The sequence below is a fragment of the Camelus bactrianus genome, chromosome 28 (assembly GCF_048773025.1).
Source record: "Camelus bactrianus isolate YW-2024 breed Bactrian camel chromosome 28, ASM4877302v1, whole genome shotgun sequence".
NCBI classification, from domain to species: domain Eukaryota; kingdom Metazoa; phylum Chordata; class Mammalia; order Artiodactyla; family Camelidae; genus Camelus; species Camelus bactrianus.
Genome location: NC_133566.1, coordinates 17,959,004 through 17,973,804, shown reverse-complemented (window position 1 = coordinate 17,973,804; position 14,801 = coordinate 17,959,004). Strand labels below are relative to the sequence as shown.

Here is a 14,801-nt window from a genome sequence, read left to right as displayed (position 1 = left end):
AACTCCCAGTTTATCCCTCCCTACCCCCTTTCCCCCTTAGTAACCATATGTTTGTTTTCTATGTCTGTGAGTCTGTTTTCTGTTTTGTAAATAAGTTCATCTGTGTCATTTTTTTTAGATTCCACATATAAGTGGTATCATATGGTATTTGTTTTTCTCTTTCTGTCTTACTTCGGTTAGTATGATAATCTCTAGGTCCATCCATGTTGCTGCAAATGGCATTATTTCATTCCTTTTTATGGCTGAGTAGTATTCCATGATATATATATACAGAAACGCCTATCTTAGCAACATTAAAAAAAAAAAAAACCCAAGCCTTCATTTTCTTCTGGAGAAACAAGCCTCCCTGTCTGGCCATATAAATCGTAATGTGAACAATTTCCAGCTTGCCGGCTGTGGCCATCCAGGTGGGCCTCCCCTGCACTGCAGTTACCTCCTAATTTACAACTTCCTCTGTGTCTGATGTGTTCCCACTCCACTCAAATGAGGAACCAAGACCAAAACAACCTCTGGTGCCCAAAAAACTGTTGGAAGCAGAGGCTTCAGCCCCCCAAACCTCAGATTCAGGAGGCGGGAGAGCCCCGCCCTGATCTTTCCTTCAGGAACCAAACGAGATCGGGGGTTGCTTGGTTTTGGATACGAGGAGTGATGGCTTCTGTGCCTTCCCTGGCATGAGGGCTGAGGCGAGGCGGAGGCAGTGATGCTAGAGGACAAGCCATCTCTACGCAGAGACGGGGCTTCGCCCTCGGCGGCGGGAGTGAGCCCCAGCCCTGGGGTCCAGCTCACATTTCTAGTAGAAACAAGATGTTCAGCAGATGTTGAACCAGAGGCTGGGCCTCTCCGCCAGGCGCAGCTGTCGGATCCAGTCCCAACTCCATGTTGGCCTTGGTTCCCCTTCCTGGACCGCCAGCACAAACTCCCCGCCCCCTCCTGTCCAATTTGCATAAACTGAAAATGATCAGCCCCAGGCTCCTTTTGTCATAGGAAAGGGAGGTTTATAGAATTAGACAGAGATGAGTCAACACAACAAGGATCTCACACGCAGGCCATGAGTCAAGGCCGATGTTTCCCTGGTCACGCTGGGTGTCCGGCCCCCTAGGAAGGGCTCCTTCTTGAATCTTCCATTCAGTCTCCCTTCTTCCAAGGCATGTCCAGCTTTGGGAACAAGGTCAGCACGTGGGGATGGGGTCAGATGACATGAAGACCCCGCCCACGTCCCGAGGGAAGTGCCATTTAGATCACATTGTTGTTGTTGTTGTTGTTTTTCACTTTTCCCAGTCTAACAGTCTAACAGTCACTGCTAGTTGCAAAGGCCTGGGGCCTCCAATTGCTAGAAGCAGAGAGGGTGGAGAGGGTGGGGAGGCCTTCATTAGGAGAAGATCACGAGTTTGCCCCAAGGCCCAGCCTTAGAAAAACAGACATCTGTGGACACCTGTGGGCCAGACACAGGGTCCCAGGATGGACAGGCTTCCTGGGTACAGCCTGCTTTCCCACATGATGGAGCTAAGTCAGCCTGGACGCAGTCCTGGCGGCAGAGCGGGAAGTGACGGCATGCCTGTCAGTGTCAGCCTGCGAGCTTGCATGCATTCCTACGAGGGTGCAGTGAACTCTGCACAGCCTGTCAGACCTCTCTCAGGCTTAACCCGCCGCGTTCAGGTCCGGCTGCAAAGACGACCCAGGCAATGGATGCGACACTGCCTCAGACCCTCGGAACTGACCCGTGGCCTCAGTTCCTCTCTTATTTGAACAGTCACTGGGGGCTCCCTTCTGGGAGTCCTGGGAAAAACAAATCTGACTGAATAGCAGTCTGCACGTCTGTCCTTCAGCCTGTCTGTCCGTCTGCTGCTGCGGATGGCTGAAGCTCCAGTGGCCGTCATCTGGTGCAGAGCCCGAAGTGCATCCAGGAAGCAGAGCAGCCGGGCCGGGTCACCAGCAGCCCCGCGGACTTGCGGTCCTGCTTTCCCCACCTCTGCACCCACAGTGGCCACCAGGACCCTCCACGGCCACCTTTGTTGCCCAGCCTCCCGATGGGATTTCCTACCACCCATCAGCTTCCTGGCCTTGGGTCCCTGCCTTGCTCTCTGCCCCAGGAGCCAGCTCAACAGCTCCTGGGGATGTCGTGTCTAACCAGGCCAAGGAGCACGTGACCTAAAGCCAGACTTTTCCTTCCTGAACTCTGGGACTAGAAGACCCCAGTTGGCCAACAGTCTTTCCTTCCTAGGAGCCCCGGGGAACCTGGTTTCTTCGGCAGACCCCTCCGGGTGGTCTAGGACGATGAGTGGGCTCCTGAGAACTGCATGCCAGCCTTCTCCCCACAGCTGACCCCACTGCAGGCCATTCTGAGCCCAACGTGGGCACAGACGCAAAAGGGACGAGCAGCTGATGAGTCCCGTGGTCAACGTCCCCATGGTGTGCGTGTGTCTATCTTTGTGAAGCGGCCATGCCTCAGATCCACAAAGATTTTCTGAGACCTGCTCTAGGGTCGAGCCTCTTAAGCTATACACACCATAAAACCATCGGAACAGAAAAGGAACATCTCTACTGATGGCAGTAATATCTGGGCAGCAGCCAGAGTTCCTTAGCATCACACAGGACCGATAAGGGAATTAAAGGAGATGAGTGACATAGAATTTCTCAGGCTTCCATGGCTATGACTACCCTCCTAGTCTAAGCTTTCCTGGAGGGCACAAGGCTTAAGAATTGCATATTTTCTTTCTGAGACTATATTCCCAGCTTGACTCAGAGAAAAACTACATTTGCTCACTTTTTCCCCCACCCTCACCTCCCCCCGGGACATCCTTTGACACCCCCAACCAAAGAGTTACCTTGTCTAGCTAGCTCGTCAGGTTCGTCAAGCTCAGTTGTTTAAGGAAAGTAAAGCTCTAAGAAGCTTTTTTTAAAGCTGCACCCCAGCTTTCATATGCTCAGGGCACCTGATGAAGGCATCAAGCAGGTGCCGGGAGGCACCACCCATCACTCTAACCTGTAGTCCCCAGGCTGATCCTTGGAAAGTGACCCTGCAAGGCAGATGGAGCCATTTCACAAGGACCTTGGTGGGAAGCCAAAGGGCCTCCTTCAGCGCACTCAGTGCTCCTGATCTGTCTAGATCAGGCGGAACTGGACACCCAGACCCACTATGAGTCACCCCCAGATCACTGCCAATGTCATCCTTTTACATAAATCTAGAATTATGGAAATGCCAGTTTTTCCCTAGAATTTCTCTCTGGGCCAGGAGAGTTTTAAGCGTTTCCCAAGCACACTGTCACCAGGGCCTCCCTTGTACTTCCAGTCCACCTTGTCTCTTAGGAATGTTGGAAATTTCCAGGATGGGAATAACTTAGTGGGTCATTACGAACCTCAAAGGATGGAGCCCCAGAAAGACGTGAATAGGAGATCACGGGCCAGGATTGGAGAAGCTGCCGTAACCTTGGGGGCGCTCCCTTCCTAAAATCAGGCCTGGGGTAAGAATGATAATGTGCCAAGCAACATGACTTTTGATACAGTTTCTTGAGACCCTGCCTCCCTTTCGTGCTCCAGGCCCTGAGGAGCCGTGACTCTGTGGGAGTGACCCTCGCACTGGTGGCTTGGGGTACCATTCCCTGCAACGTAGGTACCAGGAAGGGAGGGCGAGCGGTGCTGATGCAGGGAATCAGAAGACAGGCTCTCAGAGCCCCCTCCAATGGCCTCCCTCAATTCTCTCCAGCGGCTTTCCTTAGGCAACCCTGTTGAAGTTCCTAGAACCACCCTGATCCTCACTTTAAACAAAATGACAAGCTGGGTCTTGGTGGATCCTCACGACCTCATGGCTTAGACCCTGTTCCATCCCATTACCACCCCCTCTTCAATCTTGCCTGGTCCTGTCCCAGGTCTCGCGGGTCTCCCCAGCCTCAAGAGCCCTCAGCCATCTGTGCTCTGCATTCAGATCTGCCCTCTGGGGTTCCACCTGACTCAGAGGGGACAGGGTTTGTTGGTTTGTTTTTAATTCGGGTCCCAAAGATCCCCCAGTGGCATTTTCCTCAGGGAACAAATTATAATCATATTTATCAAGCAAAGCACTTACCAAGCGCTTGCTACATGCCAGGTCCTTACAAAGCATCTTACATAGTTTATTGTATTTACTCCTAACAACATATTCTGCAAGGCTGAGGATCTTCACTGCCCAGAGACGGACTTGCTCCAGGTGTGAGATGCCACATTCCAGCTCTTTCCATCCAATCAAGCCTGTTATTTGCTTACTGATGTGGGTCTAGCCTATCAATCACTAAGACGTGGATATTAAAATTTCCCACAGTAATGGCGGCTTTGTCAGTGGCTTCTTGTGACCTGTCAATTTTTGCTATATATTTTTGTATACCATTAGTGCGTACATGTTTAAAATTCTTTTTTATCACTACGAGTGTCTTTTATCAATATGACCCTGTTTCCCTTTAGTAATGCTGTTTGTCTTAATGCTTATTCCTTCTGTTATTAGTCAACAGCCTTATCTTGTTTAAAACTTGCTTAATACACATTCTTTTCATTATTTGGTTTTCAGTCTTTTCGTACCCTTAAGTGTGACTGTGGTTAAATGAAGCTCTATTTTTTTTTTTCTTAATCTAGTCTGAGAATCTTCGCCTTTTAACGAACAAGTTTAGCTCACTTACCTTGATGGTGATTTTTCATATATTTAGATTCACTTCGTATAGTTTGTCCACTTTTTCTGTTTCTTTTTTTTCCTCTTTTCTCAGATGGTTTGAGTTGCTTCTTTTTGTTTTCATCATTCCATTAATGTTTTGTTCACTAGTTTGGAAATTATATACTTTAGCTCTATTATTCTGGTGCTTACTTCCAAGAACTTTTAACATCATACCTAATTAAATAAAATTTAAAATTTGTCAGTATTTACCCCCTCTTCCTCTTGAAAAACAACAACAAAAAATCTCAGAATGCTTTAACTCCACAATCTCTCTCCTCCTGAAAACTACTGCTGCCCAGAATTATAGTTCCCAATCAAAAATTAGACATATTATTATTTTAAACAGCGTTATTCAAACCTTGTCCATTTTCTTAGACTTCTAACATCCCAGGCCTTCCCAGTGGGGTCATTTTCCCCTTTCTGTAATACCACCTTTGGAAGTTGCTTTAACAAATGTCTCTTGGTATGAACCCTCTCATCACCAACACCTTTACATGTGTTCTTGTTCTTGAAAGATGGTTTTACTGTGCACACAATTCTAAATTGACAGCATTTGCTTACAATACTGTGAAAGTATTACTGCATTGTTTTCTGGCTTTCCCCATCACTGCTGAAGAATCTCCCATCATTCTAATTGTGGTGCCTCTGGAACAAACCAACTCCTCTTTGCCAACTCCTGTCCTTATCCTCAGCTGTGGAATAATCTTATTGCATCTGCCCTCAAATTGTTTTTCTTATTAGCTGGGTCATGCTTTTAAAAATACCTTATTGAAAACTAATTTATCCTGATCTTTCAGATGTCTTTTACTGGGAGAAATTGCTCTATTCAGCTCGTCCTCCAAATGGCTAGAAATGAAAAGCCTTTTTATTTTTCAATCCACTTCATCTGGCTGACTCCTGGTCCCACCACTCCACTGAAACAACTTTTGTGAAAGTCTCCTAATTGCCAAATCCAGCGGACTCAGCCCATGTCTTGGGCACCATTAGTCACTTCCCTTTCCTTTTCCCTTTGCCCTCTGAGTCACCTGGCGTTTCTCCCCTCTGACTCCTCAGTCTCCTTTATTGGCAGTTCTTGTACTACCTGCCCTCCGACGGTGGCTGTCCTAGATAGATTCCTTTTGCACGTCCTCTGTCACCCTTCTCCATCCCGCTCTGGTCCCTAGGAGGCTGACCCAGAAGGACTGCATCCACTGAGCTCCCTGGCTGTCTGGCCTTCAGTCGGGTCTAGCCTACAGGAGGAACTGAGAGGAAACCAGAAGGCAGAAAGGGTGAGAGGTGAGAGCATTTATTCCCCTAGCTCCTCACCTGCAGGGTGGGCCTCGCCATCCAGCTACTCTCTCCAAGTTCTGGGAAATGCAATGACCACTACAAACTGTGCGTCACCAGCCAAACTGTCCTTTTTGGGTCCTTACCCCAGACAGACATGTTCAACTTCTGTCGAGGAGATTTACCTATAAATACCGAAGGCATACCAAATTCATTTATCCAAGCTTTAACGCAATCACTCCTTATATCACCCCCTCCAAAGCAAACAAACAAATTAAGCTGATCATCCCCCAGCTGCCTGATGATGTTCAGTCATGCCTTTCCCATAGGTCAACCAAGAAGTTTCAGAGTCATCCTCACCTTTGCTTCTTCAAACCCCACTCGTATCTAAAGAGCCACTAAGTCCATTCTATTTGACTTTGGAAATATTTCAACTCTATCCTTTACACTCTCTTCCCATCACCACTCACTTATTTTAGGACCTCATCACTTCCACCTAGACTATCTGTCTCCCTGCTTTTAGCCTGGCCCAACTCCAGCCCTGTCTATACTACAGTGCAAAAATAAACTTGCTTGGGCATAAATCCAGAGGGAACCTTAATTCAAAAAGATACATGTACCCTAGTGTTCATAGCAGCACTATTTACAATAGCCAAAGCTTGGAAACAACCTAAATGTCCATCGACAGATGACTGGATAAAGAAGCTATAGTATATTTATACCATGGAATACTACTCAGCCATAAAAAAGAATAAAATAATGCCATTTGCAGCAACATGGATGGACCCAGAGATTGTCATTCTAAGTGAAGTAAGCCAGAAAGAGAAAGAAAAATACCATATGATATCACTTATATGTGGAATCTAAAAAAAATGACACAAATGGACTTAATTACAAAACTCACAGACATAGAAAACAAACTTATGGTTACCAGGCAGGGAAGGGGGTGGGAAGGGATAAATTGGGAGTTCTACATTTGCAGATACTAATATATATATACTAGATAAACAAGTTCATTCTGTATAGCACAGGGAACTATATTCAATATCTTGTAGTAACTTACAGTGAAAAACAATATGAAAATGTATGTATGTTCATGTATGACTGAAGCATTGTGCTGTACACCAGAAATTGACACAACCTTGTAAACTGACTATACTTCAATAAAAATATATATATATACAAAAAAAACTTGCTGAAGTGCAAATCCAGTTGTGTCCCTCAGATCTCCTTTGCCTAGTACACAGTGTCCTTCATAATCTGGTCCCTGGCTACTTTCCCTATCTTATCTCTCACCATTTCCTTTCAGAGACCCCACCTGAAGTTCTTTTGCCTGACAGCCCCTATCCCCCTTGAGTACTGCTCCTCCTGTAAGACTCAGAGCAGGTAGCAGCTGCTCATGAATGTGTTCTCCCATGCTCAGAGACTCAGTCACCTGCCCCTCCTCTCGGTCTCTTGCACAGATCTCCATTACAGCATTTGTAACACTCCACCATGCTTATTAACTATTTTCCTCTGTCTTCCCCGAAAACCAGTGAGCCTCTGGAGATCAGTGACCAATTCTCACTCAGCTTCATTTTTCCGGTGCTCATCACAGTGCCCTTCATGGAGTAAGATCAATAAATGCACAGCCCTCTACCTTGAGGTTCCCTGGTCCAATCTCCCCCACATTGTAGAGTAACCGGGTCATAGGTAACTCGGCACCTGCTTTTGAATCCTTACTCCTTTCTTTCCTTCTCTCTGTATCTGAGCTGCCAGTCAGGACAGAGGTAGACGTCAGTAGGGTCCATCTCTGAACTAGTTCAAATTATTTCACACCTACTTCTTCCAGGCAAATGGCTCAGTAATTCTCAGTATTATACAAAACAACTTTTTTTTAAGAACTCAGACTATTTCACAACAAAACTAGGTATAGCTTTGAAAGATAAGTCAAACCACTCAGGGCAACAGCCTACTCTCTCAAAGTTATAGCTCTATCACCTTGTCCAATCAGCAGTCCATCTAAAACAAGGGAATGTTTCTTTCAAAACGTAAATTGACGTCGTTAACTCTTGTCTTAGTTCATAAGAGTTGAGGTCAGTTGGAACAGTCGCCTGATGGATAGATGATTTCCAACAGAGTCAATGAAACAGAGATCACTTTGCCCCGGCCATTTTCTTAGGAAAATATGCTTTATTCATTCTGGAGACAAGCTAGGTTCATATCCTGCTGCAGAGGATGGAGAGATAAGCATTTTTTGACACAAAGATGATATGATTTTACAATCTAGGAGTTTACATTTAGATTTTGTAAATCTATGATTTTATAGATTTTTTTTTTACTATTTACATCTATTTAGATGATTTTACCATTTAGATTTTACAATCTAAGGCCGGCCTTCAGAAAACAAATAGCTATGCTGTTTAAGTATTACCAAAATAATAGCTTCAAAATAACTTTTCTAAAACCAAAGCCATCATTTATGAAGACATCCCACGCATTTGGTTAGCCTACAACTAAGTTAAACCACCCATTTAGATGAATGTTAAAGGAATGCAAAGCAGAATTCTTCAAAAACTACGTAATAGAAATTCTCTGAGTATTGACTTCACTATCAAGAGTTTCCATCAACAATATTCCTATCCTCGGTTTCCGACATGGGAGATAAACCCGTATCTGAGTAAATGCTGTCACAAAACACCATTGAAAACTGCATAATCAAATACCACCTGAGTGTGATGAGTGCCACATCCTTACATTGCTCTGAAAGCGGAAGGCTTTGTTTTTGCATCTTCCCATGCTCTTTTTCAGGAGCCAGGGAGGGTTCATGCACTTCCACGTGGCACAGCCTTGTGTTTGATATGGTTCCCATCCCCTGGTTATGCTAGAAAGAAACAGTGCAATGGTCTAGGAGCCAATTAGACGTGGAACACACCCATTTAAGTAAAACTCAATTGGACATTCACAACCATTTATTATGTACACACTGTGCTGTGGGGAACAAGTGAATAGGAGCCAATTAGAAAATGATTTAGGCTGAGAGAGCATGGAAACCGTATCATTTTCTCTGCCTGGGGCAACGGCTTTGTGCATATTCACCTACTGAATTCCTACCTTAGAAGCCCATCTACTCCAAGATAACACCCATTGGGGGTTATTCTCTCTTCCTTTCCCATATTCCTAGAGTATCTTTTTTTCACCTCTATTATATTATTTATCATATCTGTTCTGTGACACAGTTTTCACTTTGTATCAACCTTTCCTCTTTCCTAGATCCCAGAGCTCCGGGGGATTTGAATCTTTTTGTTGTTGTTGCTGTTATTCACTTGTTCCCCACAGCACAGTGTGTACATAACAAATGGTTATGAATGTCCAATTGAGTTCTACTTAAATGGGTGTGTTCCACGTCTAATTGGCTCCTAGACCATTGCACTGTTTCTTTCTTGCATAACCAGGGGATGGGAACCATATCAAACACAAGGCTGTGCCACGTGGAAGTGCATGAACCCTACGCCATCACGAGTTGCCATCATGCAGAATAAAACACAACTCCTGGGCCAGGAATTCAGAGCCCTTCACAGCCCACCTCTACCTGTCCAGCTTTATCTGCCACCACATCCCGATGCATATGGTCTGTTACCTGCAACTGGTCCCCCATGAACTTGGGGCTAGTATATATTCTCTAATTCTTGGCTGGAGTATTCTACACATGCTTACCAAATCAAATTTGTTAAATTGCACTGTTTATTTTACCAGTTTGGGGGGGGGGGTGGAATCTATTTGACCTTTAAATAATAAAAAAAAAAAAAGATGAACTGAAATCTCTCCCTGTGGTGATGGATTTGTAAAATTTTTCACTATTGCCATACTAGTTTTGTCATCTATGTTTAAAAGCTGTTTTATTAGGTACATACAAATTTAGAATGATTGTGTCTCTCTGGTGAATAAAACTTTTCATCACTGAGTAGTGCCCCTCACAAGGATGCTCATCTCAGAACCCATCCTGGCCAGCACACTTAGAGCTGTTTTTTCTAGTATTCCTCTCTAGCTTTTTAAAATTTTTTTAAATTTATTATTTTATTTGGGGGGGGGGTCATTAAGTTTATTTATTTATTTATTAGTTTTTTTTTTTTTTAATGGAGATACTGGGGATGGAACCCAGGACCTCGTGCATGCTAAGCACGTGCTTTACCACTTGAGCTATACCCCCTCCCCCCTCCTCTCAGGCTTTTTAGTGGTGAGTTTAGTGTTGCTGCTGATAGTCCTGATTTTGTTTCTACCTTTTTCTTTCTCAATTTTTATTTGTCCTGATTTTTCTATGCTTTAATTTTTCTCCCTCAGAAACTTTTTTTTTTTTAATTAAATGAGACATTTATTGGTTAGTGTCCTTATTCCATGTCTTTCCCATGACTGTTCCAGAAGCTGCTCCCTCTACTTCTATTATTTCAATGGTTATCCCTCAAGTTCTACACTGTGTAATTACCAGAGTCAGACACTATTGTCTTTACTTCCTGGGGAAGAACAGAAGGATCGCAGATCTTTAAGTCACTCCTGAATACGTCACATGCTCTACTTGTCCAGTATTTTAACTCTCTCCTCCCTCTTCTTTAATCCCAATTAGTTTAATTAATCACTAATTACTAATAGCATCCTTGCCAGTGGTATTCGTAACAGTGGTAGCAGCAGTAGAAGTAGTATATCTACAGGCAATTTTTTTTTTAATTTACCTGCAACTTTAACAATTTTTTTGTTCCTCGTTCCTTCTTGTGTCTCACACCCTCTTTGTGGGGTTAGTCCCCTTTCTCCTGAAAGTTCCTTTACAAGTCCCATCAGTGAATGCTCACTGGGGGAGAACTCCTAGTCTTCGTTTACATAAAAACGTTTTTATATTACCCACACTTCTTTTTGTTGCTATTTTCTCTAAGGCAGAATGGGTCTCTTACCAAGGCATCGCTTCCACCCTTACCCTTCACAGACAGACTGATGCTCTCGGCAGTTTGAAGATGCTGTTCCACTGATTTTCCTTCTGCTGTTCCTACGGAGTCTGCTGCTCCAGCTGCCATTTCTTTGTAAAAAAGTTGCCCTTTTTTCTCTGACTTTGAGATCTTCTCTTTGTCCTTGTCCAGGGGTTCCACGACAATTTGCTTGTGGTGTTTATTTATCCTCCCCCGTGCTTTTTGGACTTCCTCCATCTGGGGAGTCATGGCTTACATTTGTTCTGGAAAATTCTCAGCCGTCTCCTTCAATATTGCCTTTTCTGTACTCTCCATTCTCTTCTACCAAAACTCCGATTAGACAAATGTTAGTTCTCATTTTACCTCCCCTGTCACTTAACCTCTCCTTCATAATTCCCATCTACTTTCTATCTATTCTGAATTCTGAAAAATGTGCCCAGACCTGTCTTCCAGTTCATTCATTCTTTCTTCAGCTGTTTAATCATCCACTGAGATACAATATCTCAACAGTTATATTTTTTTACTTATAGGAGATTATTTGGTTCTGTTTCAGATCTGCCTGGTTTTATTTTTAAATTCCGTCTTTTATTTCTTCAAACATTTCCTGCATTATATTGCACCTCCCCTGCCTAAGTGTAGGCAAGTGGCTTAATTTCTCTGCTTCTCAGTTTCCTCATCTGTGAAATGGGGATAATTGCTGTACCTCCGTCATGGAGCTGTAAAGATTAAATGAATTACAATACGTGTCCCTGCCAATGCCCCATCAGAAACTAGCAATCAGACTAGGTATTTCAATCGAAGAGGGAGTTAAGAACAGACAAGTCAATTTCAAAATTATTGGAACAGCTGGAGAAGAAACACGGGGACAATGGCGCAACCCAGAGAGCAGGAAATACAGAAAACTGCGGCTGCCCTGCCGAGGCTCCCCTGAGCCCACACTGCGCTGCTTCCACAGAGCCAGTCAGCTCCTGCTCATCCACCGACTACCATCCCTTCAGGGACCTTGCACATCTGAGTCCTTGCCTCAGCTCTGCCAGGAGCCACTGCAGAGGAGGGGGGGGCACTTATCTGCGAGGACCACTGCAGCTGCCCATTCTGCCGCTGCTGCCAGAGGCACTGCCAAGGGCGGAATAGCAGCCACCTTCTCCCCACCTCTTCATCCAGCGCAGACGGCAGCGGGTGAAGGCGGGTGGGCGTGGGGCTGAGCCAGCCTCTGCACACTGTGTACAGGGCTTCCAGCATGGTCTGCTGCATAAATACTTACTCTGGCGGCAGCTGTGTCCTGTGTTCAGTCATTGCAAGAGCTGAAGTCTCAGAGGGTCCCCACTGTTGTGCATTCTTTCTGTTGGCTCTCATTCGTGTCACCCGTGGTTTGTGGCTCTGTGTGTTTGGTGACCTTTCATGATGAGCCCATTCACAGTTGCTATGAGCCTGTGGGGACTGTAACCTGCGGGAAATTGGAGTGCCTGTCTCCAGAGAGGACTTGTCTTTCTCTCTGCTGAGAGGCCCGGGAGGTATAAAGGACTTTAGCAGGCTTTAACAGTCCCAGGTTGAGACAGGCCCCTTGGGGGCCAGCCATGGGCCCTGAACTCTGCAATGCTGATGTAAGTGTTTTCCCTCTGGGAGGAAGTCTGACTTCCGAGCATGTTTACCTGCTGCTCACCACCACTCTGACTTAATCTCACTTTGGGAGGCAGGGGGAGCACAGAAGGAGGAATTTAGAGATTTCCTTTCCTTACTGGGAGTCCAAAAATGTGTTTAAGTCTGTTTTACATAAGACTATTTTTTTTTTTTTGAGGAAGACCCTGCAGAGTCTATAATCAGCCGTAGTGCCCAAAGCAGAAATCTGTGTTTCATTCAATAGAAAAAGAGGAGCCATTTAAGAATGGAGACCAGGGAATGATGGGAACCAATCTAGGTTTCAGCAAGAAAACTGGCAGTAAAGCAATCTGATGGGAACACACATGTCTTTTAACAACAGGGAGTGTGAGAATCATAGTTCCCAGGAACGTATGTCAAAGGCAAATTTCTAGAAAAATCCAAATTTCAGATATTCAGCCCAATAGTTCTCACATATGTATTTGTCAGAACTCTAATCCTAGTTTGAACTTGACTGCATGAGATCACTGTTAATATGGCCTTCACTATAAATGTAATCTACTGGCATCCTAGCTTATTAATCAATCCTCTGTGACTCTGATTATTGCTCATTGTCCCCAAACAGTCGGATCCTTGACAATTCAATAGAAACAAGGAACACCTGGGCAAGCAACACTGCAGTCAAGCATTTGAACCTTGGCGACTCCACCCCAGGCAGACACTCCCCAAGGCAGCCAGCAAAGCTCCTTAACAGCAACTTGGAGGCGTGCCGAGCTCCCTCTAAGAATCTGATTCCGTGAGTCATGCTCCGTGGGCACACCCCAAATTTCTGTTTGTTTTGGAAAAGTCAATTACCTCTCACCAAGAATAATTCCCATATGAGACTGACAGGAGAGTTAACGCTGAGTGTTCAAAAAGAATAACTTAGGTACCAGCACCATCAGCAGATTTTGTCAACTGGTAACATCTGTTAGCTGGCAAGTGAAGAAGGATGGCATGCTTTCAGATATAAACATAAAATGTTTAGGGAAGAATAATGTGTAAGGATAACTCCACCCGGTTGTGTTGGTTACATTTAAAATCTGGTGCTCTTGACAGGCAGCACAGTAAAGTTGCTTGGAGAATACATGGAGGGAGGAGGGGGGAGCTCCCATGACAGGTGGCTGGAGTGAACTGGTAACACACAGGCAGGATCTATGTCGGAGGCAGAGCCTGCATAAAGCTCCGATGGATGGGGTGGGCTGACAGACCAGGGATGGAGAGGGATCCAGGAAAAGCACTAAGAATTTTACATAAGCCATTAGGTCATTGGAGAACCATTTAGTGAGAACTGGGAGACTGGGGCAGGGACGGGGTGGACAGGAGTGTCAAGGCTCTGTTTAGGACACTTTAAGCTGAAGATGCTACAGGACAGCCGGGTGATCATGCCAGGTGTGCAAGGATCTGAGCCTGGAGCACACCCTAAGCCACCCTCCGCAACACAGAACTTCCAGGCCAGCTGCTCAAGTGTTCCCAGGTAGTTTCCGACTGCCATTACATTGATAACCTGTGAACTTGAACACCAGATAAAAATCCCTCTTTTAAAGATCACGTAAAAGGGTTGGCACTTCAGGAAGCTGACTAACACTGCCTGGTTCTACCACCACCCTCCGTGACATTCTTCACGTAAATACTTCCTACCCGACCTCAAGCAGAGTCCTGCATCACTCCCCAGTCCCTCCCGAGCCCCAGTATTCCTCCTCTCGGGACCGAAACCTCATCCCTGCCTCCATTCTTGCAGTCTGCTCCCCTGAGTACCCCACACAACTGCCTCGACTCTCCTCCTGTCTACCAGTCACTCTTCTGTTCCTGGAACAAGGAAGAGAAAGAGCAAGCAAGAGAGAAAGAACCCAGAACCCTTGCTCACTTACGGCTGAACTGGAGATTTGGGAGACGCGCTATGTCTGTGTGAACCCCTGAGAAGCCACGCCCTTAGCATCTGACCGCCCACCTGTCTCCCCGGCAGGTTCCCCACTACTCTCTTTCTTGCACTGTCCGCCAGGGCTAACCAGCCACTCTCCCCAGCACGTCTGCCCTCCCTTCCCCTCTGATCCTTACATTCCCCTCTCTCCCAATTACCACGTGTTTATACCAGCCATCAAGGTCTGGCTCAAATGCCACCTCCTCCTTGAAAAGGAAAAAAAAAAAACCTACAAAGTATGAAGAACATACATCATTCTAGGAGCACATTTATCTCCTCTAACTGTCACCACCACCATGGCAGGTAGGTGTTATGGCACCTGCTCCAGAGGTGAGGAAACAGGCTCAAAAGGTGTAAAAGTACACAG

General features: G+C 45.4%; 1 protein-coding gene across 6 annotated transcripts in view; it reads right to left on the bottom strand.

Annotated features, from left to right (window-relative positions):
- IL37 (interleukin 37) overlaps positions 1-14,801 on the bottom strand; it is a 107,582-nt gene that overhangs the window by 17,333 nt on the left and 75,448 nt on the right. For 3 of the 6 annotated variants that reach the window (XM_074354650.1, XM_074354652.1, XM_074354651.1), the window contains 2 exons: positions 5,981-6,126; positions 4,644-4,849 (listed from right to left, as the gene is read on the bottom strand). The exons of 1 other annotated variant lie outside the window; for it this stretch is intronic. The gene's annotated coding sequence lies outside the window, so the exon portion shown is untranslated. Of the gene's footprint in view, positions 1-4,643; positions 4,850-5,980; positions 6,127-12,139; positions 14,220-14,801 lie in introns of those variants that run through there. 2 more of the 6 variants (XM_074354654.1, XM_074354653.1) reach the window with 2 other exon arrangements.